Raw genomic sequence first — 24653 nt, 5'->3', positions numbered from 1 at the left:
CTCAGTTCGTATCTCTTTGTTGATGGAATTAAACTCTATGGAAGTATTCTCCTGTATCTCCTCGCTCCTTTCTTCAAGTGAATTGTGACAAACGTGTTTAAATTTTACAGAAATACATTTATTGATTTCATACGGTTTTGAAAATCATTACACCACTTTCAGCAAAGTTAATTTAATGACTCTAAAATGGGATGTAACTAACAAAAAATATACAATTTCTCTGATATTTGAAGTGATTTATTGACCATCACACACATTAGTGTCTGCCAGGGTCCTCTATGATACTAATATATATATATATGTATATTTTTAATTGTTTTACTCAAATGTTAAGTAGTGAAGCAGTTTTATTTTTTTTATTTTTATTATTTTATTTATTTTTTTGAAAGATATAGCAGTAAAGGATAGAGCAACGTGACTTTAGGAATTGCGTTTTCTTTTATCAGATTTTTTTTTTTTTTAATGCTCATGACAAAATAGGTACACTCATGTCATTGCAGTGTAAATTATAATAATAATTTTTGGTATTTTTGTGTTCAAGTGCATGATGGAAGATTGACACAATATGATAAAACAGAAAAAAAAAGAAAAAAAACTGCTCATCTGATTGTGGACAAATATGATGGTGACCAGTTAACATTTACCAGACCTTTAAACATTTAAATTTCACACCTTCTACTATTACTATATTAGAACAAATCTTTTTAATAACCAGTTTGTCTGCTTATTAAATGATGTCTGAGCATCATTATTGTGGTTACAGTTCATCCATTTTTATATAAAATAAAATTTGCACTTATACAGAAATAAAGAAATCATAAAATATTATACACAAAAGTTGTACCACTTTGGATTTTAAGGGATATTTAAAGAGTTTTTTTTAGCTAAACCCAGGACTATAGTTTTGGTTTTTTTTTTGGATTTGTTTGATTATGCAGACTAGACAATAAATGATATGTCTCTGTCTATGACATCACTGTATCTCTGATGTTGCTACTGACAGTCCTGACTGTTGCTAGGTGATGATGTCACAATGGAAGAACATAGTGACATCACTCTGATGGACAGACAGCAGATGTAGATGAAGACATCTGGAACATCAGAATCTGAGACAGATGAAGAGCAAGACATTAAACACATTTACAACAATGTTGTTGCCTTTGCATCTCTTATATCAAAGTAGATTAAATATGATATCTACATAATTTCTTACCTTCACTTTTGTTTTCAGCTTAGTTTTGAATTGAGATGCATTCTGATGAAAAACCTATTGAATCATAATGGACTCTCTTATCACCTGAATTCATTTAATTATTCATCATGCAATTATATATTTTACTCACCACATCCACAGAGCCGCTATTATGAGAAACTGAGGTAAAAACACCAGCAGAGTGACTGTATAATGACTGAACGCTGTGCTGTCCACTGGATCATCACAACACAAAGAAGTGAATCATGACTATCAGAGAAACCACCTGAACTCATCAAACATTTTACACTGAAGCACATGTATCTTGAGAGATGTGTTACCTTCTACAGCACAGGAATACTGGTGAAGCTCTTCATTGCTGACTGAGTCCAGGTACAGCTTGTTGTCTTTAGTGAATCCATCTGTTACCTGTCGTCCGTTCTTGTACCAGATGTAAGTATGTTTGTAGTTCAGAGTGCATTTAGTTGAACAGATTAATGTCACTTCCCTGCTTTACACCTGCGTATCTGAGATTTTTTCATCTGCGCATCTGAAATACAAAAGCCTATTAGAAATTTTACAGAAATAATTTTGAACAATCAGTTTATCATGATCAGTTACCTGTAACAGTAAGATTGACTCCAGGTGATCCAGAGTATTGGTTTAAGTCAGTGATGATCCTGAATAGATATTCTCCAGAGTCGCTGATCTTGAGCTCTTTGATTCTCAGTTTGTTCCCCACATACTCCACACGACCAGCAAACTGATGCTCCTCACGCATATCCTTGAAGCCCCCAGATGGGTAGTGCCAGAATGTTTTATTTACAGTATAACCAGAGGGAAGTGAATATGTGCAGGAAATGTCTACTGTTGAGCCGACCAAAGCACAGACTCTTCTAGAGGTGTAAGTCACATCCCAGCAGCCACTCTTAGAATTGCCTGAAAGAGACACAGATTACTGCTGTGAAACTCATAATGAAGGTCTGTTCACGTCAAGATGAATATTTGTCATAAAAAATCATTGTTAATAGGAAACAGGTTCTGATCTTTTTCTCGCCCATCGCACTACAAAGTAAACTGTCTAACCAATAAGAATTGCTGTTTTGGTCACATAAATGGCTTCATAAAACTACAACTTGGTGCCAGTCACACAGATATTTTACTGGGCCTGAGCAAATACCCACATTTGTGGCCTTGGCCACTTGAGAGAGAGTGTACATGAGACAGGAAGTAGGTGCACAAGACAAGCCAAGTTTTCCTTAACGCACACTAAATCCACACCGTCTCTAGTGGTGTTTAAGATTAAGCGTATCCCAACATTAATAAATTTCAGGATCTCATGTGCCTTGAAAATCACTAGAATGAGGAAACCTTTTCAGTGCAAGTTACACTGATTGGACATTACATATAATTTGGTAGAAAAAAAAAATCATTATTGCACATTTTATTGGTACGGAGATGAATATGTGTAGTTTGTAAAACATTTACAACTGATTTTTAATCACTTCTTTAGAAGCATCACAATTACTAAATTGTAATCTGTAATTACATATGGACACATTGTACAGACATTTTGAAGTGAAAAGTATTTGAAGTCAAAATGTGTAAATAAAGCTATCTAAAATGCAATTTTACAACACTGATGTAAGTGTTACGCACACTTAAAAGGCCATTTGAACACTTGGGAAAAGCACATGAAAGACATCATGTAACTAGTGGTCAAGTGCAAAGACTGCAAGTGTGGGTATTGGGACAGGCCCCCTGTCTTAAATGGCATACTATATCCTCACGGTCTTCCTCCGAGTTTGTATTTATGTGACAAAATGGGACTTGAACAGACAAATCACATGCAGAAATCGCGCATAATTTTCATGACGAACATTAGTCTTGGTATGAAAATACCTTTAAATGTGTCCTCATATACTCATGTGAACAAACACTGATATTAAAAATATTAAATGTCACACACACAGGAGAGGAGGAGTTCTTAAGATCTTCAATAAGAAAACATGAGTAACTGTCAGCAGCCTCCGGTGAAACTTCAATGCTCCTGGAATGACCAAGATCTTCTACATATTGTCCTTTTTTTTTCCAGTAGTAATTCTGAGGTCTGGACGGGGTCAAATCACAGGAAGTCTCACAGGTCAGTTTTACTTTCTGATCTCTCTGGTCTGTAGATGCAGGATACATCCTCACCTGCAAGTCTAAATATAGAGTAAAAATTAATAAATCTTGACAAATGAAAACAGCTGAAGTGACCAGAATCTCGACTCAGTTTCACCTGTGACTGTTAGACTGACGGCCGCTGAGCTGAGATGTTTAACAACATTCTCCACGAACATGAGCTGATATTCTCCAGAGTCTCTCTCTCTAACGTCTGATATTGTGAGTTCTGCTTCATATTTACCAATGATCTGCTCCACCCGTCCTGATTAATCTGAGTCTAAAGTCAAATCTTCAGGTTCATTGTTTCTTCTCCAGTTTGTACTTTGTTTTTCACTGAACCAGAACGCAGTTTTGGTGTGGATGTTGTCATAAGAGCACTTCAACTGCACATTGGTTTCTCTCCGAGCACAAATATTCTTACATATCACAGAGATGCGGTTCAATGTTAGAGAGCCTGATTTTTTAAAAAATGAAAAGAAAAGAAAAGAAAAGAAAAGAAAAGAAAAGAAAAGAAAAGAAACAAACAATGAGACCATAATGTTGGCACTGAAGACAAACAAACTTTCACAGTCACTGTGAGAGCAGTGAGGGAACTCTCCTTCTTGTGTAAATATATTTAGTCTGTGTTGGAATTTTGATAAATTTATATTGATCCATTAACACAATAATCTTACCTGAAATGTTTAGAAGTAGGATCACTGATGTGATTCTGAAGTCCATGATTTAACTTTCAAAATAATTCACTTGTTTGTCAAGATTAATACTGATAATAATAAAACACAAATTAATTTTAAAATCATTTAACCAATAGCTCCAGTATTTAAAGTGATACTTAGTTTAAGTAAATGTTCATTTGACATGTTTCTTAAATAAAAGTAAATTAGTGATTTACATTAAAATATCACGTATACTTACATGATTTTATCCTGCTTTCAAGGAAGTGCTTTTACAGAAGTCATGTTAATTTGTGAAGTTTAGTAGGCGAACACATGATCTTATTTCCTTCATCTCCAATCATTTACACAATTGTTGTTGACCAATGGTGGTTTGCCAATCAGTTGAGTCAATGATGAATTATGAAATCCAGTATAAAACTGTCAGACTCTGTTCCATGTTGTGTGTGTGTTCACCCTGTGACCCAGTTTTCATCCTCATGTTGATTATTAATTTGATTCCAGGTGTGTCTCCTTGGTCCCTCCTTATCCTGTGTTTAAAAGCCCCAGTCCTTTCAATTAGTGTTTGTCGGTTCTTAAACCTCATTCCTCAGTTCCTGTGTTTGTATCTCTTTGTTGATATATGGTTTAGAAAATCATTACACCACTTTCAGCAAAAGTTAATTTAATGACTCCAAAATGTGAAGTAACTATAACAATAAAAAATAACCAATTATTTCTGATATTTGAAGTGATTTATTTGACCATCACACACAGTCATTAGTTTCTGCCAGGGTCCTCTCTATGATACAATTATTATTATTTTTTTTTCCTTAAATGTTAAGTAGTAGTGAAGCAGTTTTGATAGTTTTTTTTTTTTTTAAGATATAGCAGTAAAGGATAGAGCAATGTGACTTTTGGAATTGCTTTTTCTTCATTATATCAGAATGGTTAGTTTTTTTTTGTTTGTTTTTTTAATGCTCATGACAAAAGAGGTACACTCATGTCATTGTAGTGTAAATGATAATACTTTTTGGTATTTTTGTGTTCAAGTGCATGATGGAAGATTGACACAATATGATAAAACAGGGAAGAACAAAAAAACTGCTCATCTGATTGTACACAATATGATGGTGACCAGTTAACATTTACCAGACCTTATCTTAAAGTTCACACCTTCTACTATTACTTAAAAAAACAAAAACAAAAAAAAAAAAAAACAGGAAAACCCACAGAGCAATTACTAATGCCAATTAAAAACCCATCCTTTCCTTTTTAATAAACGTATTAATTTCACGGTCAGATAAAAACACCATTGTAATATGTACTTTATGCATTATTGATATCTGAATAAACTAAAATAGGAAACAGAATTGCTTGGGCCCCAAATATTAGAACAAATCCTTTTTAATAACCAGTTTGTCTGCTTATTAAATTGTTTTATTGATTTTTCTGTGCATCATTATTGTGGTTACATTTCATCCATTGATATATAAAATAAAATTTGCACTTATACAGAAATAAAGAAATCATAAGATATTATACACAAAAAGTTGCACCACTTTATTAAAGGACATTAAGGGATATTTAAAGAAAAAGTTTTTTTTTTACATTTAACAATTGGAGAATTTTTTTTAGCTAAACCCAGGACTATAGTTTTGTTTTGGATTTGTTTGATTATGCAGACTAGACAATAAATGATATGTCACTGTCTATGACATCACTGTATCTCTGATGTTGCTGCTGACAGTCCTGACTGTTGCTAGGTGATGATGTCACAATGGAAGAACACAGTGACATCACTCTGATGGACAGACAGCAGATGTAGATGAAGACATCAGAATCTGAGACAGACGAAGAGAAAGACATTACACGTATTTACAACAATGTTGTTGCCTTTGCATCTCTTATATCAAAGTAGATTAAATATGATATCTACATAATTTCTTACCTTCACTTTTGTTTTCAGTTTAGTTTTAAATTGAGATGCATTCTGATGAAAAACCTTATGTATCATAATGGACACTCTTATAACCTGAATTCATTTAATTATTCATCATGCAATTACATATTTTACTCACCACATCCACAGAGCCGCTATTATGAGAAACTGAGGTAAAAAACACCAGCAGAGTGACTGTATAATGACTGAACGCTGTGCTGTCCACTGGATCTTCACAACACAAAGAAGTGAATTATGACTATCAGAGAAACCACCTGAACTCATCAAATATTTCACACTGAAGCACATGTATCATGAGAGATGTGTCACCTTCTACAGCACAGGAATACTGGTGAAGCTCTTCATCACTGACTGAGTCCAGGTACAGCTTGTTGTCTTTAGTGAATCCATCTGTTACCTGTCGTCCGTTCTTGTACCAGATGTAAGTATGTTTGTCATTTAGAGTGCATTTAGTTGAACAGATTAATGTCACTTCCTGTCCCTCTGATACAACAGATGGGCTGCTTTACACCTGCGTATCTGAGAGAGAGAGAGAGAAAAAAAAAACTATTAGAAGTTATAAAATGAACCTGAATTGATATTCTCCAGAGTCACTGATCTTGAGCTCTTTGATTCTCAGTTTGTTCCCCACATACTCCACACGACCAGCAAACTAAAGTCACCAGGCGGAACGTGATGAAGCCCCCAGATGGGTAGTGCCAGAATGTTTTTATATACAGTATAACCAGAGGGAAGTGAATATGTGCAGGAAATGTCTACTGTTGAGCCGACCAAAGCACAGACTCTTCTAGATGTGTAAGTCACATCCCAGCAGCCACTCTTAGAAATGCCTGAAAAGAGACACAGATTACTGCTGTGAAACTCATAATGAAGGTCTGTTCACGTCAAGATGAATATTTGTCATAAAAAAATCATTGTTAATAGGAAACAGGTTCTGATCTTTTTCTCGCCCATCGCACTACAAAGTAAACTGTCTAACCAATAAGAATTGCTGTTTTGGTCACATAAATGGCTTCATAAAACTACAAGTTGGTGCCAGTCACACACAGATTTTTTACTGGGCCTGAGCAAATACCCACATTTGTGGCCTTGGCCACTTGAGAGAGAGTGTACATGAGACAGGAAGTAGGTGCACAAGACCATCCCAAGTTGGAAAAAAGCCAAGTTCCCTTAACGCACACTAAATCCACACCGTCTCTAGTGGTGTTTTCAGATTAAGCGTATCCCAACATTAATAAATTTCAGGATCTCATGTGCCTTGAAATCACTAGAATGAGGAAACCTTTTCAGTGCAAGTTACACTGATTGGACATTACATATAATTTGGTAGAAAAAAAAAAAATCATTATTGCACATTTTATTGGTACGGAGATGAATATGTGTAGTTTGTAAAACATTTACAACTGATTTTTAATCACTTCTTCAGAAGCATCACAATTACTAAACTGTAATCTGTAATTACATATGGGACACATTGTACAGACATTTTGAAGTGAAAAGTATTTGAAGTCAAAATGTGTAAATAAAGCTATCTAAAATGCAATTTTGCAACACTGATGTAAGTGTTACGCACACTTAAAAGGCCATTTGAACACTTGGGAAAAGCACATGAAAGACATCATGTAACTAGTGGTCAAGTGCAAAGACTGCAAGTGTGGGTATTGGGACAGGCCCCCTGTCTTAAATGGCATACTATATCCTCACGGTCTTCCTCCGAGTTTTGTATTTATGTGACAAAATGGGACTTGAACAGACAAATCACATGCAGAAATCGTGCATAATTTTCATGACGAACATTAGTCTTGGTATGAAAATACCTTTAAATGTGTCCTCATATACTCATGTGAACAAACACTGATATTAAAAATATTAAATGTCACACACACAGGAGAGGAGGAGTTCTTAAGATCTTCAATAAGAAAAACATGAGTAACTGTCAGCAGCCTCCGGTGAAACTTCAATGCTCCTGGAATGACCAAGATCTTCTACATATTGTCCTTTTTTTTTCCAGTAGTAATTCTGAGGTCTGGACGTCAAATCACAGGAAGTCTCACAGGTCAGTTTTACTTTCTGATCTCTCTGGTCTGTAGATGCAGGATTCATCCTCACCTGCAGGTCTAAATATAGAGTAAAAATTAATAAATCTTGACAAATGAAAACAGTTGAAGTGACTAGAATCTTGACTCAGTTTCACCTGTGACTGTTAGACTGACGGCCGCTGAGCTGAGATGTTTAACAACATTCTCCACGAACATGAGCTGATATTCTCCAGAGTCTCTCTCTCTCACGTCTGATATTGTGAGTTCTGCTTCATATTTACCAATGATCTGCTCCACCCGTCCTGAGTAATCTGAGTCTAAAGTCAAATCTTCCAGGTTCATTGTTTCTTCTCCAGTTTGTACTTTGTTTTTCACTGAACCAGAACGCAGTTTTGGTGTGGATGTTGTCATAAGAGCACTTCAACTGCACATTGGTTTCTCTCCGAGCACAAATATTCTTACATATCACAGAGATGCGGTTCAATGTTAGAGAGCCTGATTTTTTAAAAAATGAAAAGAAAAGAAAAGAAAAGAAAAGAAAAGAAACAAACAATGAGACCATAATGTTGGCACTGAAGACAAACAAACTTTCACAGTCACTGTGAGAGCAGTGAGGGAACTCTCCTTCTTGTGTAAATATATTTAGTCTGTGTTGGAATTTTGATAAATTCATATTGATCCATTAACACAATAATCTTACCTGAAACGTGTAGAAGTAGGATTTAACTTTCAAAATAATTCACTTTTTTGTCAAGATTAATACTGATAATAATAAAACACAAATTAATTTAAAATCATTTAACCAATAGCTCCAGTATTTAAAGTGATACTTAGTTAAGTAAATGTTCATTTGACATGTTTTTTTTCAAATAAAAGTAAATTAGTGATTTACATAAAAATATCACTTATACTTATTTATCCTGCTTTCAAGGAAGTGCTTTTACAGAAGTGGTGTTCATTTTTGAAGTTTAGTAGGCAAACACATGATCTTATTTCCTTCATCTCCAATCATTTACACAAGTGTTGTTGGCCAATGGTGGTTTGCCAATCAGTTGAGTCAATGATGAATTATGAAATCCAGTATAAAACGTTTCAAATATACAGAAATAAATTTATTGATTTCATACGGTTTTGAAAATCATTATATCACTTTCATCAAAAGTTAATTAAATGACTCTAAAAGGTGATGTAACTATAATAATAAAAAAACATCAAATTTCTCTGATATTTGACGTGATTTATTGACCTTCGCACACAGTCATTAGTGTCTGCCAGGGTCCTCTCTATGATATTAATATTTTTAAATGTTGTTTTTTTTTTTTATCAAATGTTAATAAGTTGTGAAGCGTTTTAATAATAGTATTTTTTAAAAAGATACAGCAGTAAAGGATAGAGCAATGTGACTTTTAGAATTGCTTTTTTTTTGTCATTATAATATCAGGTTAATATATATATATTTTTTTTATATGCTCATGACAAAAGAGGTACACTCATGTCATTGTAGTGCAAATGATAATAGTATTTTTGTGTTCAAGTGCATGATGGAAGATTGACACAATATGATAAAACAGGGAAGAAAAAAAAACTGTTAATCTGATTGTACACAATATGTTGGTGACCAGTTAACATTTACCAGACCTTATCTTAAACATTTACCAGACCTAATCTTAAACCTCAATGTATTGAGTCTTGTACACTTTACACTGTAAAAAAGAATTTGAGTCAACTAAAAATACTTTGTTACCCCGCTGCTAAAATTTTTTTTGTTATCTTGACAAAACATTTCTTGTTGAAAACAACTTCCAATTAGAGTGGAATTAGTCCAGGTAACAAAATTTCTTTAAGTTGACTTAACTATTATTTTCAAGTCCTAAATCATGTTGTGTCAACAGGGATTTTTTTTTTTTTACTTCAATCAATAATTGTAAACAAATGTTACCCCACTGACTTACATTTTTAAATAAAGATGACAAAACACTTTTTTTTTAAATGTCATTTATTTAATGATAGAGACAACACTTTCATTCACATTTAAATTGAACAAGCAATTTGCTGTCAACACATCAACTGACAATTGATAAAAAAAAATTGCAAAATACAAACAACCGACACTTGAAAGTGTGATGTATAATAAATAACACTGGCATGGGATTGAAAAACATAGTTGCATTTCAATTCCTCAGATCAAAACCACAGGTTCTATCAGGACTACTTCCGTGATTATTTTAAATTTCATACCCTCAATATGAAAATCAGAAGGTTTAAACACTACATATTAACCCTGCACAAGTTTACATGCACTTCCCCCACTATAATGCAAGTTATTGGTCAAAATGAGAAACCAAGATATTATATGTTATGTGTATATATATATATATAAGGCAAAAGCAATCACATTTAGTTACAAAAAATGAGTGTACTGTACTTCTGTATGGAATGCACATGGAAGCACAAAGGTCTGAACCGTCAAGATTCTAAATTTCATAGCGCAACGTGACCACACAAGTGTTAACATCAGAAGGATCTTGAAAGTTTCCAAACTCTCTCCCATCATAATGCTATTTAGTGGTCATAAAACAAGAAACAGAAAAAGGAAAGCAAAAGCACTTGTCAATTTGAAGGAAAAATGTGTACATTACTGTATAGAAAAATGAGACGTGAAACAACGTTTTTTTTACATGAGAACATGCATATTCCAAGTCATAACATGATAAACTTTAATGTGCATTCTAAAAAGTAGTGAAAGCAGGGTTTCCACATAAATCAACAATACAAATTTAACACATTATAATACTTTACAAATACCCACCTTATATGAAAATTTAAGACCTAAACCTGTAATGGAAATACACATTTTACTACATACATACAGTCATGCCCAAAAATAAGGACACCCTTGGTAAATATGATCAAAGAAGGCTGTGAAAATTAATCTGCATTGTTAATCCTTTTGATCTTTTATTTAAAAAATTCACAAAAATCTAAACTTTCATTTGATAATAAGAATTTAAAATGGGGGGAAATATCATTATGAAATAAATGTTTTCCTCTAATACACATTGACCACAATTAAGGACACCCTTTTATTGAATTCTTTTTTAAACCTCCATTTGCCAGTTTAACTGCTCTTAATTTTCTCCTATAATGCCTGATGAGGTTAGAGAACACCTGACAAGAGGATCAGAGACCATTCCTTCATCCAGAATCACTCCAGACCCATCTAGATTCCCAGCTCCATGTTGGAGCTTCTCCTCTTCAGTTCACCACACTCATTTTCTATAGGGTGCAGGTCAGAGGACGAATGGCCATAGCAGAAGCTTGGTTTTGTGCCCAGTGACCCATTTTTGTGTTGTTTTTGAGGTTTGTGGTTGGATTATAGTACGGTCGGATGATCCAAACATGGTCCATTATAAGATTAGTGTTTTTTTTATTTGTTGTTGTGATTTTTTATCTGTTGGTATTTGATAGACATCAAAGATGCCATGTATCTAAACAAGATGTCCAGGACCTCCAGCAGAAATATAGGCCCACAACACATCAAAAATACAGCAGTATATTTTCATTGTCGCATGGGGTACCTTTTTATCCCTGTTTTTCACCAAACCCATCTTGAGAGTTTGCTGCTAAAAAGCTCATTTTTTAGTTTCATCTGACCATAGAAGCCAGTCCCGTTTGAAGTTCCAGTCATGGCTGATAAATGAATGATATGCTGGAGTTTTGTTTTTTGGATGAGCTAGGAGAATTTTTCTTGAAACCTCCTAAACAACATGTGTTGATGTAGGTTCTGTTTGACAATTTTTTTTAAGGTTTTTTCTGACCCCGAGACTCAACTATTTTCTGCAATTCTCCAGCTGTGACCGATTGGAGAGTCTTTAGCCACTCAAACTGACCTCCTCACCATGCATTAGGACGATATAGACACACGTCCTCTTCCACGCAGTTTTCGTAACATTTTTCTGTTGATGGGAAATTCTTAATTATTGCCCTGATGATGGAAATGGGAATTTTTCACTGCTCTAGCTCTTTTTCTTAAAGCCAGTTCACTAATTTGTGAAGCTCAGTTATCTTTTGCTGCACATCAGAAATATATTCTTTGGTTTTTCTCACTGTGATGGATGATTAAGGGCATTTGGGCTTTGTTTTCCCCCCTATTTATATTTCTGTGAAACAGGAAGCCTTGGATGTATAATTTCATGTTCATAATCACCCTGGAGTACTCAAAATTGTGAATATGAATGGGAATATACTTCACAGTTATTTTACTCATAAGAACTTCTAGGGGTGTCCTTAATTGTGGCCAATGTGTATTAGAGAAAAACATTTATTTCATAATTGCGAGGATATGTCATTCCAGAGTTTTTATTGGTGTGTGAATTCTGACGTAACTTGAATGCAGTGGCCAATCAGAGATTTTAAGAAATCAATAGTTAAGTTTGTGATTGTCTACTGCTCAGTGCTACAAAACACCTTGTCAACAGAATCTTTTGACACTTTCCAGAGTATGAACACAAATACGCACTGGATCATTTGCCAAGTGTGTTTCGCCAATATCCTATCATTACAGTTTCAACTGAAGGTGCTCTTGCTTTTGGTTTGAAGGGTGCTTAGAAAATGACATGTGGTGTGAGAGCGTGGGAACAGTGTCAATTCCCTTCCAACGAGCAAACGGCTTCTGACTTAAGAGATGATGATCCATTAGTGGGCTCCAGCAGGTTGTTGTCATCTGGATTGATGGAACTTTCCGAAACTTATACAAACCCTTAAGAGTGTATTTAGCATAGAAATACTCCATCATCCTCATCACGTCCAAGTGTGAAACTTTTATTTAGCATAAAATCCAACTCTTTAACAGTGTAAATAACTCGAATGCATGAAATAGTATTAGACGTCTCCTTTTAAGACACTAGTAGAGTGGGGGTGCTGTGCACTGCGTACACCCTGAATCTGGTTAATAGCATAAACTGCTGCAGTGTTTTTTTTTGTTTCATGCAAACTTTGTTAAGCTTCTGCTCTAAATCCACAGGTAGATGGAAAGTGGTATCTACAAGATTGCAGCCTAATAAAATCACCGCACTGAAACACTAAAATCTCTCTCTGACTCCAGATGGACGGGTTGGCACAGGCCACCAAGGCACTGTGCAGAAATTATTCCAACATTCAAGAGTCAATGATGAAGTCAGCAAACAGAATCTGACAACCCTTAATTATGCGAGGTCACTGCATTAAAAATAAATAAACAAGATTGAGACTGATTTTCTTTGCATTATGTGGAATTCTCTAGCTGTGCCATTCCTGTCTTAAGTCGACACAATTCTCCACCACTTTCAGGGGACAAGTGCCATGAGCCATTATCTGCAACAGTTCTCTGGACTCTCTAGGTCAATAATTATGAAAAAAAAAACAATTGAAACTTTTGCATTTGGATAGCTATAATAGTTTCGTTTAAAATATGGTCTTTACCTAGTGTACCCAAAAGCCAATAAATCCTAAAAGAAAGTTCAAAACTTCACAAAATTATGTAGGATCATGCATCATATGATTCTAAACAAGCATGCAAAATTTTATGGAGGCAAAAATTGGCACTATAACGGTTATAAAGGTTAAAAACACTATTTTAATAGTAAATTTCCCTGAAATCACCATTATAACCAGTAGATGACAGCTCATTGGTCATTCTGCTCATTAATAATTACTTCTTTTCTCAGGTTTTGATTTTCGATTTATATTTAGACATAATAAAGTCACTAGTATAACATTTAAAATCATATTTTGTCATAGTTTACCACTTCACTTTCATTTCACTGAGATATTATTTTTTGCCTGTGAGGCCATATTACGACTGATGGTACTGATGACCAATTTGAGGAACTATATATCAGCTGTGTCTGAGGGTGCATTGAAAGTTTCACAAGGGGTTTACAGCCAGTGTGCTTGTCTATCACCACATTAATATTCATACATCTTTACTGTACCATTTTGAAGTTATAGGCCCATGAATTTCATATATATATGACAATACTGCTAAATGGGCCATTACATTTATGGTCCAATTGGAGGCATGGGCCCATAACTTCATGATGCCAACTGCTAACACAGCCTAGTTTAAACTTAAAGGGATAACAAAACTTCATAAGAAAACCTCTTTGACTGTCGGCTTTGAATACTCACGCTCTTCCATTGTCTAAGTGTATGAGAAATGTGTCGTTGCCAAACTTCTCAAATGTTTCATAGTCCATGTTACCTGAGGATGGTAGATGGAAAGTATAATGAAAAACAGAGATTTAAAAATACAAAGAGAGAGATAAGAGTAGGTTGAAGATTTAATTAAAGTTAATGAGGTCCAAATTTGATGCTTGGACTCTAGTGACTCCAGAAAATCTTTTTTTGTATCCCAAGGAAGAAAAGATTCATACAGCTTTGGAATGACACATTGGTGTGAGTTTTGAGTAAGTACTGTTGCACTTGGATATATGGGCCTACCATATTAAATAATTACCATATTCAAGTCATTTACCATGGTAATGACACGCTAAATAAACCTGTGGTTCAGTGGTAGAGCATTGCGTTAGCAGCGCAAAAGGTTGTGGGTTCTATTCCCAGGGAACACGTTAGGTAAAAATATGTTAGCCTGAATGCACTGTAAATTCCCTTTGGATAAAAGCGTCTGCATAATTCTAAATAAATTTACACCAAGGTATCTCAAAGAATGTCATGGTTTGAGTCCAAAAACATTTCTGTGGTACACGTCAAAATCCATTGTACTTTTTTGTAAGCGTTCAACCATGAGTGATCTAAACTGATTCATGACTCACTCATGAGAAAGTCCAGAATGCTCAAGTCGATCAAATCCACCAATCGAGTGCCTCGATCGTAGAGAGGAGTCTTTTTTTATGGAATCATAATAGTTGGTCTGTCTGTCTCCCACCTATTACAGAAATAATCATTGGTTACTTATGCTGGATTCTCCACTGCGAATCACACTCTGTAATATGTAATATGTACAAAAACACAACAAAGAACCCAAAAGCAGATACTTTGAAAGTCAGTGGAGTCCAGATTGACGACTTTCTTAGATTTACACTTATACTTTTGTGTTCAACAGAAGAAAGACGGTCATACAAGGTTGGAACGAATTGAGGGTTGAGTAATTTTGAGTGAACTATCTCTTTAAATAACCGATTCTCCACCCACTGTGCCAGCTTGCTTCAGCTGTAGGACCACCTCCAGGTACTCCTCCACGAGACAACATGGGTGCCAAACTCAGGTCTGGCAACATAGCAGCCATACTACCCCTCTATCTTGAGGGGGTACAGCCACAAGATAGCATGCTCTGTGGAGCAGTAATAGGGACACTGGCCATAAAAACATGCATTCCCCACTGCAGAAAGAGGAAGACAGATGGTGACGTACAAGAATGCTCTGTTTGAGAGGAAGGGATGAAGGAAGAAAATTGTAAAGTGGGATAAACCTGAAGTGAAAAACGTTGTGACCAGTTTATGGTCAGTGGTGATGTCTTTGATTTCTTTTATTACATTAATAAGCCTCCAAACCACTGGAGGCACCCTTCTGAAACCAAGTATCCTTATTGTGAGAGAAAGTGTTTTCATTTTTGTAAAATTCATTTTAATTCAGGCAGATATAGTAAATTTTTCATATGGCTGTACATGTAATATACAGTCTGCGCTCTTATCCAGGTGAAAGGCTGCGATCTCCGCATTGTGCCTCAGAAAAGTAATACAGATTCACATTGGTTCCATCATGCCGTTCCTGTCTTAAGTCGAAAGAATTCTTATGAAAATTCAACAAAATGCATTTATGAATTCCATTGGCACTGCATTTCACAGTGTCTGACATCTGCACTCTTGTCTTTTGCAGCGTCTCACAAGTGAAAATGTTCAACTTTTAAAAACCTCATCTATTTTCACACATTTAAAAAAAAAAAAAAAACAACAACCCTGGAGCAGTTCACTAAGAGTGCCTGCCCATAATTAGGAAATGAAATCACCAACTTCAGCTGCGTCCCACCTGAGTTTTGCACTGAAAAGTACCACAAATTTGTTCTTGTAAATGAAATTTTATAGCTCACAATTACAACGTTATTTCTCATACTCAACATTTATTTGATATCTGACAGTTGGAAACATTTGTTCTTGTAATCGTTTACTTTTTTTTCCATCATAACTGCAGTTTTATATCTCACAATTGTGACCTCATAACTGCGACTATTTCTCAGAAATGCATACTGTAGTTCAGTCATCAAACTCTCTTTCAAGTCTATGCTATCTCATTTATTTCCATTTCAACCTGGTCCTGCTGGTACTGCACATATGAGAAGTCTCTTTATACCTCCTCCTCCCCAGCACCACCTGTCTTAATCTAGTATCTAGTTCTTTCTACTTTATCTTGCAGCATGCATCATAATACTGTAATTCTGAGTATGTTTTAGCAGAGAGCTTTGCTTATGCCCATCAGCAGATCTAGTCTGCAAAGTCAATCCTACCTACAGTCTATTCTTGTTAACTAATCAACTCTACTTTTATCAATAAAATGCTGTTAAAGTGATAGTTCACCCCAAAATGAAACAAATATTCAGCTATCATTTTACTCACCAATAAAATATGACTTTCTTCTTCTATGGAAAGTAAAAGTATATATATATTTTTTAAGAACGTTGTTAACCAAAAGGTTTTGGTTCCAAATGACTTCCATTGAATGGACCAAATATTCACTGAAAGCAATGGGAAAGCAAAACTTGTTTCTCAAACATTCTTCAGAATATCTTCTCTTCTCGATTTTCCACTAAAGAAATAAATGCATACAGGTTTGTTTGTGACGACATTGAGGAAAACTAAATCATGACAGAATTTTAATTTTTTGCATGGGTTATCCCTTTATACTTTAGAGTTGTTTTTAATTCTCATGTGATTTTATTTCTTATGTTAAACTTTGTTTTATTTGTCACTATAAGCTAGAAACAGTCTTCTATGTTCTTCTCATCCTCCTCCCTCCCTCTTTCTCATATAAAGGCCTTACTTTGCAAAGTTTAAGGTCACCTACCTGTACTGACGATGCGATGGGATGTCAGTTGCTGAGTCAGCGCTGACAGATTGGGGTCCTTCTGTGTGATACATCATACATCATTCTGTCGACTGTCAGCGAGATATACCAAGGTGAAACCGATCAGCCAAGGTGGATGTGTCTCAGCACTGGATTGTACATTTCCAGAGGATAGGATCATATCCGTCTCATACTGCAATCAGCCTAAGAATGGGTGATTCATTCATGTGTTTTTGACAGCGCAAACTACAGTAGTCATAATTAAAGTTGCAAGCAATTTAGTTTGCTTTAACAGCAGATACAGCAGCCCATTTTGGACCTTATACTGACACCTAGAGGCAAGGATGAAGCATCACACAAAAAATTAAATGTTTTTGGTCGTGATCATTTTGGAATTCAGATTGATTCGTGAACCAGTTAGACAACAAAATTCACTATCAAATGAATCCTCACTGACTTGCCAGCAATAATGAGTGGCATGAGTGGAGCTCACAGGAAGTGTGGTATATAGGACAGGACAAGTGAATAACACAAGCAAGTGCAGCCCACAGGAACTCAGAACACAAATAACAGCAACATGCACAATGTCCGTAAATGCCGACGTGTGCATACTCACATTGTACTGAAATGACATGGCAAAAAGTATAAACTTCAACTCTACAGTCACCTGTTAAACAGTATAGAGTAAAACATACCTGTCTTCCAGTTTAAGGTGCTTCCGTCTCCATCTGTCTGGACTAAAAGGAAACTCAGATTGTCCTTTAGACCTGTATTGCCATTTGCACTCTTGCACTCCCCTTTTCTCTCAAACATTACTGAGGAGAGGTGCCAGGTTAGGCTGATCTGAATGAACATGTCTAGCACACATCAGAGTTGTAATGTATTCTCTGCACAGAAGAACATGTATTAACCAAAAGTAGAGAGTGGGGTAAACTGTGCCACTTCTTTAACTAAGTTGTTCTCTAGCCTCCCATGACCAAGCACATTTTTCTTTCCCTTTTGTTCTTCACAAAGGACATTTTTTCAGGAATTTCTCTCAAACTATACATGCCACATTTTTTGCTATATATATATAGATATATTATAATCTAATATATATATATTATATATATATATAAATATCTCTTATATATTATATATATATATATGATAAGATATTATATATATATATAATATATTCCTTTTTTCAACATTTTGGTTTTACATTTTTATGAATAAAAAGGTTACATTACGTGAAAATATAATTTTAATCAGATATTGATATTTTATGTAGCCTTTTTTCAACATTTTGGTTTTACATTTTTATGAATAAAAAGGTTACATTACTGACAGAAAGTTGGCATTGATATTACATTACTGACAAAAAGGGTTGGCATTGATATTATTAATGAATAAAGTACTTAATATTAATACAAATTAAAATGAATAAATAGTAATATTTTAATAAAATATTAATATCTAAAAAATAAAATATTGGAATTTTAACAAATTATTATTATTATTATTATTATATTATATTATTTCAATATCTCAATATCTATTATTTTAATTTTCAACATTTTGGTTTTCGATTTTTATAAACTTAAAATAACACATGGCAATATCTCCTGACATGAAAAAAATAAATCGAGTAAAATCAATGCTAGCAATGTTAATATTAAGAAATAAGTAAATAATTTAATTGATATTAATAAAAATAAAATGAATAAAAATTGTCAAAATTATATTTAAATAAAAATAAAATTTATTATTTAAATAAATATTAATATTGCATTTTGTATTGTTTTCCATTTACGAACAAAAATGTTACATTCAGTTTTAACAAAATATTAAGATTAAGATTTTAATAATTATTTTCATTTTTATTATTTTAGTTTTGTGTTATATGCTTTGAAATAAAAATGATTTCACCTGCCATGTAGAGAACTGTTGCAAGTCTTCTAGACTCCAAATCAGGTGAGACAGGTGCAAAATGGGTCTCGTTTTGGGGTCTCATAATCTCACCCTGTACATGAGGGACCTCCTCACCATGGCAACCCAGAGACAGACTGGCACTAGGATCCCACATTCACCAAATATCAGCAGATGAATAACCCAGAGAACATCTCACACCGCCTGGTGCTTTCGTGATCAGATCTGCACACATAACTCAATGCAATCAGAGATCAGATACACAGCAGAAGTAGAAGTGTATGGCGTGACTTTATGCCAGTTATGATAGATAGATAGATATCTACACATCCTTGATAATTAGTTATCATGAGGCCACCCTTGTACCATGAGGGTAGCTGATTATGACTATGTGGGTTGCTAAGTAACAGTTTTTGAAATGAAGCTGATCAAAAGGGAGATGCCAGATATGTGTTCCAAACGATTAATCAGCACAAGTTGTTCCAGGTTGAAGCGTGGGGAGGTGTGCGTAAAAATCCCTACTTTCAGGAGTATTAAGTGTTTGCAGACCAGAAAAGATTTGACTGATTTTGGGTAATATCCGGTATGCCAGGGCCAGGGAGCAAAGGAGCATTTCTATTTCACCCATAATGCATTTGAAAGCTCCACACACAATGGTGGGAAATTTAATTTTAATAAATGCATATTTTAGACCCTTACTGAGAAACAATTAATCTGTAAATATTGAAATGGAGCATTTTTTTTTTAAAAATGTTTTGAATTTCATAATGAACTTAAAACTTTGCTTCTTGCGAACCTTAAAAATCTGTTGAACTTATGCAAGACTTAAATCATTTACTACTCGCTTAAACTTAACTCCGCCCCTGCAAGCATCCCCTGCAAGCCATGCCTCATATCTCAACATCCAATGCAACAACATTTTTTTATATTTTTTGAAAACTCCATTACACGTCGGATGTATTCACAATACAGAGGAAAAGATCTACCTACCTCTACTTAAGTTAACTTTACAAGTAAAAAATAAAATAAAATGGCAGCTGTGGTCATTGTGGAAAAACATATGGTGAAAATGTTTTTCGCCAATATTACAGGATGCCATATTGGTGGCCTATAAATTTTTAGATTTCATAACTGCATATGTTCCACATCCGTATTTCCTTAAGTGCTAATAATGCTAATATATCAAACTTTAATTATCTCAACTGTCCATTTTGCTAATTTTTTTTCCATTTTTCCCACCGCATATGGAAAGGTAACCTACAAGTTAGCATGTTTTTTACTGTAACATTTTGACTATTTGGCCAATGATGCATTGGCATTTAATTTTAAAAGTACAGGAATGCCAAATAAGATTTTGAAAAAACCTGCCAGATTCCAGTGAATAAATGGCACTTGAAAATAGCAGTTATCATAACTGATCAAACTTTTTGTAATTTTTTCTTTCCGGATCTTGAGAGCACCTGAGCCCATGCAATTTTATTGGATGGAAAAGAGCAACATGAACATGCAAGCGCTAAACATCTTTTTTTTTTTTCACAGGGGAATTTTTTTTTTTTTTTGGAACAACAAGAAGGTAAGTAAATGATGCAGAAATTGGCATTTTTGGGCGTTAAGTATTGCATAAACACGGTGAATGGTGGAGGCCAGACACACCCAGAAAATTTCATTTTGCTGTAAGTATGAATTATTTAAAATGTGAAAAGGTGTGTAAGCAAAGAAAGGTATAATGTGTGTCTATTGGTATGGAGGGACGCAGTAACCTGACAGCAGTTCAGTGTGTGTCTGAGTAAACAGCTACACTCTGAGCCAGATGTCTTTCACTCCCTTATAGGCAATAATCAATAAATAAAACATGCTTCAAATATCAAGCATTTGAAACCTATGCTCTTTTAAAACACACACTTTTGTCAAGACAATACATACCTATTATGCATCTAATTCTAAGGATCAGTCATTTTTCTCGAAGGTGGGGGGTAGGTGCCTCCATTGAACATCATTTAAAGTATTAATTGTCATCAGAATGAGAGTCCGAAACAGCTGAATAAAAAGCAATCAGAGCCATCCACAAGTAATGAGCATGACTCGAGTCCCTCCAACCCACAAATCAATGGCCTTTTTCAAGGGATACAATGAGAAATCAATATTATGGAGAGAGGACTCGTATTGTTTGAATGTTGGATCGTTTCACAATTCAAAATTGTTAATTAAATTAAATTAAAATTGAATTAAACTGGAGTCATGTTTTATTATTGTGATCATTTCTGACGGCACCCATCATCACTTCAGAGGATCCATGGTGTCAAGTGATGTAGTGCTTAACTTCTCTGCAAATCCTGTTCTGATGAAAAAACTCATCTTAAACATCTCGGATGGCCTGAGGATAGTTACTTTTTCAGCAAATGGTAACCGTTTTACTCTATGTTAACGATTACTTTAAGTGGTCTTGTTTTGGGGAGCAGGGTATTTTTTTAAAATCAAATTTGTCTGTCTGTCATTTGAAATTACATATAGCGGATACAAACGAATTTCATTTCTAATGCAGGTTTTATTTACACAAGACAATAAACAATAGTTTATTATAAAAACAAATACCCATGACAGCTGTGCAAAATGTACAACTCCTATAAAATAATCTGAAATTATAAAAAAAAGTATGTATTCACATATGAATGAAAAATACAGGTTTAAATCATATAAAAATACTTTGTCCTTCCAAAAAAAAGAAAGGGGTGGAAATTAATCATGAATTCATCAGAAAAGAGATAGATGATGAAAGAGTGGCAGAAATGAACAATAAAACCCCAAGAGATGTGCACTGCCAGCTTTGAGAGAACAGTTAAAATGGAGATGAAAATATAAAATGCGACATTTCAAAAATAAACCATATGAATATGGACTGCACCCGTTCAGGTACTGCATATAAATAAACATTTCACATGTGGCACATTCAGTATAAGTGTTGGTTGTCAGGTCAACAGTCATTTAGTATTTGGTTAGGAACACTTCCACACGCAACACCGCCAAACCTCCACCGAAGAACATGTAAATGCAGATTCCTTCACTTTGTGTTGTATTTCGAAACCAAAGCCCTCGCGCGTATCACCCACATGCCCAAGAGTCTCCCAACTTCTTATCCATTGACTCCTTTCAAATCATTTTAGCAGCGCTCTGTGTAGATAGAAGCAGCCCACAGGAATGAAACAATCCCACAAGAGATATCATTAAATATCTCAATGTTTCGTCCTAGATGGCAATGAGAACGAACCGCATTATGATGGCAACGTCTCAGCAACACGCAGTAACCGGCAGAGCTCCATGGTCCTCCACCCCGCATCCGCATCTCCTCAGGCATATCCGTGTGCTGCGGAGGAATATATATGTTTGGGGTTCAAGTTGTTTGTGTTTTTCTCTTTAGGTTTTTGTAACTTTATAGACTCATTTTGAGTTGTGAACTGTGCCTATCGCGGAATTATATATCATGAGTGAGATGGGTCGCAGGTCATTTCTGACCAACATATTTAATAGTTTAAAGGGATACTCCCCCCAAAATGGAATTTTTGTCATTGACACCTTACCCCCCTGTCGTATCCAAACCCGTACCAAGCTCAGGTTCATCTTCAGGAACACAACATTTAAGATATTCTGGATGAGAAACAGGGAGGTCTGGGACTGTCCCAATAGACTGCCAAGTAAATAACAGTGTCAATGGTCCATAATAAGGGTATGAAAGACATCGTCAGAAGTACCTCCATCGGCCCTCAGATGTTGCAATCCTGGGTTATATAAAAGCAACGGGAACACTTTTTGTAAGTGAAGAAAACAAAAATAAGGACATTATCCATAACTCATCCTCTTTGTCCAACGGTCCCGTCTTCTGTGTCTCTCCATATCACTGTATGCTGCGTATCCTCTTCTGTAACATCTTTTCATACCTTTTCTTGGACCTTGACACCCGTTATTTACTTGGGCAGTCTATGAGACAATCACAAGGCCTCCCGGTTTTCATCCAAATAATCTTTAACTTTTTGTTCCAAAGACCACAGCTAATCCCCCCTTTTACGACATGGGGGGAAGTGATTAATGACAAATTTTCATTTTGGGGTGGTAGTATCCCTAGCCCAAAATAAAAAAAAATTTGATGGCATACATTTACTTATGTCAGCTTTATTTCTTCAACTAACCGTCATACATTTGACAGGACACTTTTATTCCAAAAAAAAGAAAAAGACGTACATTTTTATCAGTTCGTGCATGTAAAAAAACAAAACCCAACAATGATTTTCTGGTGGTAACCAATGCCATGCTCGACTGTTTGAGTTCAGGAAACACTCATAAAAACGTTTTAAAACGTTTTTTGTTTTACACGTTGTTTACAATACTGTTTATAATTTTCATAAGTTTGTAGATCAGTGGAAGATTCAAGTCCATTCACGGCCCGTTCTCACGCCGTAATGAGACCGAAACGCTGTCGTAGTCTCTATATTAGTCTGCCGTCCTCCATTGCCATCGGCTGTCTCTGCCATGATGGTCAGCTCTAGGATGAGGAAAAACACGGAAACTAGGTGTTAAGATAATCAGAAATCTCATCTAATAAATCGTAAGAATGGATATTAATTGTATTAAGCTTTTGAAACTGGTGGTAGTCAGTAATACCATGGTACTTTGCACATACTACCGTAAGTACAACAAGGGTGACTTAAGCGGAATACAATGATATTTCAATTATGAAGGTTCAATAACATGACAGTTCCATGTCCCAAACAATGCTTATAACACATAATACTTTTTGGTTGATCTAAATGTCCATATAAACATATTTGAGCATATGTTTAGAATGGTTAGTAACGTCCCTGCATGCTTATGAAGCCGCTTATTAGCTTTGTTTTGGAAAGCGAACAGTATCTTGTTCAGGAAAACTGCTAGCTTTGCTTAGGCTAACTGTATGGCTAGGTCATCTCGATTTTATTTCCATTAACATTATAATCATCTACCTATAAGTTTAACGTTGCGTATAAACTAGCTTGTGAAGTATAAAGAGACTTTTACGAAGAACGTAACATGTAAAGAAAATTGACCTGTTCGAATGTTAGCTTTAAATGACACGGGACCTTGTCACCGCTAAAGCAGAGACATGTCGGCACCATTGGGGGCGCAACCACTACTACGGCGACAGCTGTGTGCGTAACCCCGCCCCTCGTACACGGCGTCGCTTTACACGTTTTTGATTGGTCCGATTATGGCGTGTGTCGTTTGTCGTTTTAGCAATGCGGCAGGCATGCAACACACAGCATATGGGTCTGACTGATATAACTTCTATATGCGTCCTTTGTAGCAAGAATTTTTTTAGGTCTTTTTAATTTGTGTGGGACAGGTGCATGAAAAATAGGCCGAATTAACATAAGAGTCTCCTTAAAGGAGAAGTTCAACCATAAACGAAAATTTGCTGAAAATTTAAATATGTAGATGAGTTTGTTTGTTTTGATGTTTTGATTCCATCACTTCCATCCTCTGCAGTGAATGGGTGCCGTCAGAATGAGAGTCCAGACAGCTGATACAAAAAACAAAAATCAAAATAACACACAAGTAATCCACACCACTCCAGTCCATCAGTTTATTCCTTGTGAATTGAAAAGCTGCACGTTTGTAAGAAACAAATTCATCATCAAGAAGTT

At 35.2% G+C, this 24653-nt stretch overlaps 5 long non-coding RNA genes and 1 pseudogene across 6 annotated transcripts; all 6 read right to left on the bottom strand.

Moving 5' to 3' along the window:
- Positions 1 to 96: 96 nt before the first annotated feature.
- LOC122134890 lies at positions 97 to 1694 on the bottom strand. Of its 2 annotated transcripts, XR_006153180.1 has the most exons (4): positions 1534 to 1694; positions 1344 to 1428; positions 1214 to 1267; positions 97 to 1106 (listed from the first exon to the last, which is right to left on the bottom strand). It is a non-coding gene; the product is annotated as an uncharacterized LOC122134890 (long non-coding RNA). The 2 variants fall into 2 exon arrangements; XR_006153181.1 differs by lacking the exon at positions 1534 to 1694 and having other exon boundaries at positions 1344 to 1439.
- A 26-nt stretch (positions 1695 to 1720) lies between these two features.
- LOC122134891 lies at positions 1721 to 3303 on the bottom strand. The gene is made up of 3 exons (XR_006153182.1): positions 3160 to 3303; positions 1814 to 2131; positions 1721 to 1742 (listed from the first exon to the last, which is right to left on the bottom strand). It is a non-coding gene; the product is annotated as an uncharacterized LOC122134891 (long non-coding RNA).
- Positions 3304 to 3311: 8 nt separating this feature from the next.
- LOC109074115 lies at positions 3312 to 4147 on the bottom strand. Its single transcript, XR_006153184.1, has 3 exons — positions 4033 to 4147; positions 3474 to 3812; positions 3312 to 3396 (listed from the first exon to the last, which is right to left on the bottom strand). It is a non-coding gene; the product is annotated as an uncharacterized LOC109074115 (long non-coding RNA).
- Positions 4148 to 5672: 1525 nt separating this feature from the next.
- LOC109074118 lies at positions 5673 to 6528 on the bottom strand. Its single transcript, XR_006153186.1, has 4 exons — positions 6284 to 6528; positions 6093 to 6184; positions 5963 to 6016; positions 5673 to 5855 (listed from the first exon to the last, which is right to left on the bottom strand). It is a non-coding gene; the product is annotated as an uncharacterized LOC109074118 (long non-coding RNA).
- A 153-nt stretch (positions 6529 to 6681) lies between these two features.
- Positions 6682 to 8346, bottom strand: LOC122134889. The gene is made up of 3 exons (XR_006153179.1): positions 8169 to 8346; positions 7857 to 8091; positions 6682 to 6804 (listed from the first exon to the last, which is right to left on the bottom strand). It is a non-coding gene; the product is annotated as an uncharacterized LOC122134889 (long non-coding RNA).
- A 5831-nt stretch (positions 8347 to 14177) lies between these two features.
- Positions 14178 to 19138, bottom strand: LOC122134534 (annotated as a pseudogene).
- Between the last annotated feature and the right edge of the window lie 5515 nt (positions 19139 to 24653).

The sequence above is a fragment of the Cyprinus carpio genome, chromosome A22 (assembly GCF_018340385.1).
Source record: "Cyprinus carpio isolate SPL01 chromosome A22, ASM1834038v1, whole genome shotgun sequence".
NCBI classification, from domain to species: domain Eukaryota; kingdom Metazoa; phylum Chordata; class Actinopteri; order Cypriniformes; family Cyprinidae; genus Cyprinus; species Cyprinus carpio.
The sequence above is the reverse complement of the archived record's forward strand: the minus strand, read 5'-3'. Positions and strand labels throughout refer to the sequence as shown.